Here is a 4,459-nt window from a genome sequence, read left to right as displayed (position 1 = left end):
CCTGTGCTCAGGGCTTCTCCTTCTGCCTCCCCAGGCACTGTTCCATTAATTGTCCCCTCCATCCTCCAAATCTCCAGCCTCTCATTTGCTAATTATTACAGCTCTTTTTTTTTTCTTGCGTTATGTGGGCCTCTCACTGCTGCGGCCTCTCCCATCGCGGAGCACAGGCTCCGGACGCGCAGCCTCAGCGACCATGGCTCACGGGCCCAGCCGCTCTGCGGCATGTGGGATCCTCCCGGACCGGGGCACGAACCCGCGCCCCCTGCATCGGCAGGCGGACTCTCAACCACTGCGCCACCAGGGAAGCCCTACAGCTCTTTTTTTTCTGGCCGTGCTTTGAGTCTTGCGGGATCTTGGTTGCCCGACCAGGGATTGAACCCGGACCATGGCAGTGAAAGTGCCAAGTTCTAACCACTGGACCACCATGGAATTCCCTATTACAGCTCTTTACCTTCAGCATATAAACATGTTCAAATCCCTCCACCTTTAAAAAAATGAATCAGGGCTTCCCTGGTGGTGCAGTGGTTGGGAGTCCGCCTGCCAATGCAGGGGACACGGGTTCGAGCCCTGGTCCGGGAGGATCCCACATGCCGCAGAGCGGCTAGGCATGCACCACAACTGCTGAGCCTGTGCTCTAGAGCCCGCGAGCCACAACTGCTGGGCCCGTGTGCCACAACTGCTGAGGCCCGCACACCTGGAGCCCATGCTCTGCAACAAGAGTGGCCCCCGCTCGCTGCAACTAGAGAAAGCCCGCTTGCAGCAACAAAAACCCAATGCAGCCAAAAATAAATAAATTTATTTTTTTTAAAAAGTGAATCAAACTGATAGCAGGCAAACAAAAGCAATCCTCCCAGAATCTGTGTCCAGTTAATTCAGTAAAAAATTTGCTGGGTGTCTGTTCTTAGGGTCTTATAGCTGAGAGGGGGAGTCAGATTTGTCAACAATGATACAACAGCATAATTAGGACTGTGATTCCAGTGAAGCACAGGGTGCTGTGAGAGCATGTGGGAGGGGCACCTAAACTAGGTAGGGGATAAGAGAGATCAGGGAGGTGATGCCGGAACCCGAATCTTAAAGGAAATTAAGATTCAGGAGTTACTGAGGCAAAGAACAAGAGGAGAGTTAAACCAGGAAGGGGATCTCGCATGTGCAAAAGCACGGATACTGTGGGAGCAAGGTACCTTCTGGAAATGGTAGTAGTTGGCAATGGGGAACATTAGAGGATTTAGGGCAGGTGAGTAATATGATGAGATTTAGTAGAGAGACCACCCTGGCTGCAGCGTGGAAGATGGATTTAAAGAGTAAGTCTGAAGCCAGGAGAACTGTTCAGAAGGTTAATAATAATGAAGAAGGAAACGTGATGGAGGAGGAGAAGTGAAGAATCGTGGAATTGAGGCCGGTTAGGAAGAGAAGTAAAGACGTGAGGAGCCGGTGGGAAAGGAAAGAACAGAGTCAAGGAACCGGAAGTCTCAACCAACCCGAAGATCAGCCTTCCTGGGAGCAAAGGAAAGAAGGAACTGAAGGACTGGTCGGAGACAAGGAGGTGAGATTTCCGTCGAGTTCTCCTGGGAGGGTGTGGCAGAGGTCACGGCTATGGGAGTGAGCGGCTATGGCAACATGGAGGTGAGCACTGGATTCGAGGAGGTCAAGAACCAAGAGGCCAGGGTACTGCTAGACTACCTGCATGAACACTGAAGCCACCTGGGTTTGCTAAAGACCTGATGTGGCCAGGAAGACGGTGAGTCAGATGCCAAAGTCTTTCTTCAAGGAGAGCGGGCAAATGACCCATCAGCAGATGGCAGCAAAAGTAATAACGTTTAGTGAGGGTTCATGTGTTACTTTCATTCCTACTTTTTATATAAGTACTGTACATTTTATCCTACAACAATACTCTGAAATAGAACTATGTGCCCAATATGGTAGTCACTAGCCATATATGACTTTTATTTTTTTTTTTCCGGCTGCACCATGCAGCATGTGGGATCTTAGTTCCCCAATCAGGGACCAAACCCATGACCCCTGCATTTGGAGTAGGGAGTCTTAACCACTGGACCGCCAAAGAAGTCCCTGTGATTCTTTAATTTTAAGTAAAAAACTCAGTTCCTCAGGTGCACTAGTCTCATTTCAAACGCTCAACAGCCACGTATGACCAATGGCTACTTTATTAGCACAGGCGTGGGACATTTCCATCATCACAGTAAGTTCTGTTGGATGGTGCTGATAGCACTCGTTTTACAGATGAGGCAACTGCAGTGTGGAAAGTTTAAGTAATCTGTACAAGGCCAAAGAGCTGGCAAGTAAGCTGGGATTTGTACCCAGTTAGTCTGGCATAAGCACTGTTGCCCTTAAGCAGTATGCTACACATCTTCTCAATGGAAGGTGAAATAGCCGGCCCTTAAAAGGAAGAGGAATCTATATGACTATCGGGGCAAACACTGATGATGCCTGCTCAGCAGTGTGTCTTTCTCCCTTGTTGGCAAAATCTGGATTTTATACAGGTGTTCCCTTCCCGTGCATTTAGGGGATGAATCTCATTGGTCTTGTCAATCATGATATTTCCATTGTCCTGGCCAACAGGACTTTGGGAGGATCTTGGAAAAGATTTTGGTTTTCTTCAATGTCAAGTCCACATGTGATGTCTGGAATAGCTGCAACCATGTTGCAACTGTGAGGAAAGAGACCATCAACCACTGAAGACAGAGTATCAGCATGAAGTGGGTAGAAAACTCTTGATGAATCAACCAGCCCTGGATCTGTTCTAAAACTCTTTATTCAATCTCCTTTAATTGGGTTTTCTGGTCCCTGCTTCTCGATGCATCCCTAACTGAGACTTTGGTGGAGCCACATTGACTATAAGAAATGGAGAGCACAGAGCAGGCTGACTGCCCTTGCTCCCACCACTACCTGACTTGTCCACTTGGGAGAATAAGCGATATCTCTTTAAAAAAAAAAAAAGTGTCCTCAGGGAAGAGCCATGTTTCAGACAAGCAAAGAGGGGCAAGGATAATCTGAGCCAAGGGTGACCCAGTGCCTCGTGCAAGGAAGGGATTGGGGAGCAGTACAAGGGTGGTCAGCTGAGTGGAGAAGGGTGAATGCCCATTGAGGCCTGCCAAGGATGACAGGATGTGAGCAATGGTGGGGTCAGCTGATCTCAAGGTCCCAAATGTCAAGGTCCCTGCGGCTGTCAGGGGCTTACTGTGGCCAACAGACCTTCACCTCACAGAAGGACAATTAGCATCCCTGGTGGGTGGGCAAAAGCAGGCATCTCTGGATGGAGCCAACTGTGATCAGGATTGAGCCTCTGCAAGGAAATTCCAGCCCTCTAACTAGCACTCTAATTACTGTCTTGCCTTTCCCTCTTCCCCAGTACAGCCAAGCTTCTTGGGAAAGTTATTCACATTCCCTGTCTTCCCTTCCTCACCTCCTCAGTACACTGCCAGCTGGCTACTGCCCCCACCAGTCCAAAGAAACTCTTCTGACCCATGTCACACATGCCCTCCTAGAATGATGACCTGTCCCTTTTCTGTCTGGACTACTCAGCAGTATTCAACACTGTTAGCCACTCTTGAATAAGCTCTTCCCCCACTGGTTTTCACAGTCCCTCTCTCCTAGTCTTCCTCCTACCTGTCTGGGTGCTCCTTTCTCAGTCTCCTGTCTTCACAGGCTATACTTCCTTGTAACCTCATCCACACTCAAGACTGCAGCATACGAGGGGCAAAGCAATGTAACGTGGTTAAAACCATGGCCTCTGGGGCCAGGCCACCTGGGTTCAAATCCTTGCCCTACCACTTGGTCGCTGTATGACATCTACATCCCTATCAAGATGTAGGTCATTTTCCTCACCCCACCCCCTGGGGGAGCCACTGTTCTAATTTTTTCCACGGTAGCTTTGTTTTGTCTGTTCTAGAATTCATATAAATGGAATAAAACAGGATGTGCTTTGGAGGGAGAGGGATGGACTGGGAGTTTGGGGTTGGTAGATGCAAACTATTACATTTAGAATGGATAAACAAGGTCCTAATGCGTAGCACAGGGAGCTATATTCCATATCCTGTGATAAACCATAATGGAAAAAATACAAAAAAGAATGTATATATGTGTATAACTGAGTCATTTTGCTGTACAGCAGAGATTGGCACACATTGTAAATCAATTATACTTCAATTAAAAACAAAACAAAAAACCAGAATGTGCTTTTATGTCTGGCTTCTTTTACTCACCATGTCTTGAGATTTACCGTGTTGTGTGTATCCATAGTGTGTCCATTTTTATTATTAAGTAGTATCCCATGGTACAGATATACCATAGTTTGTTTATCCTTTTTTAAAAAAATGATAGCTACTTGGGCCATAGTCAGTTTTTGGCTGTTATGAAGAAAACTACTATGAACATTCTTTTTTAAAAAAAATCTTATTTATTTATTTATTTATTTTTGGCTGTATTGGGTCTTCTTTGCTGC

This window comes from Lipotes vexillifer, unplaced genomic scaffold (genome assembly GCF_000442215.2).
Source record: "Lipotes vexillifer unplaced genomic scaffold, Lipotes_vexillifer_v1.1 scaffold387, whole genome shotgun sequence".
NCBI classification, from domain to species: Eukaryota; Metazoa; Chordata; class Mammalia; order Artiodactyla; family Lipotidae; genus Lipotes; species Lipotes vexillifer.
This window is presented reverse-complemented; position numbering follows the sequence as displayed.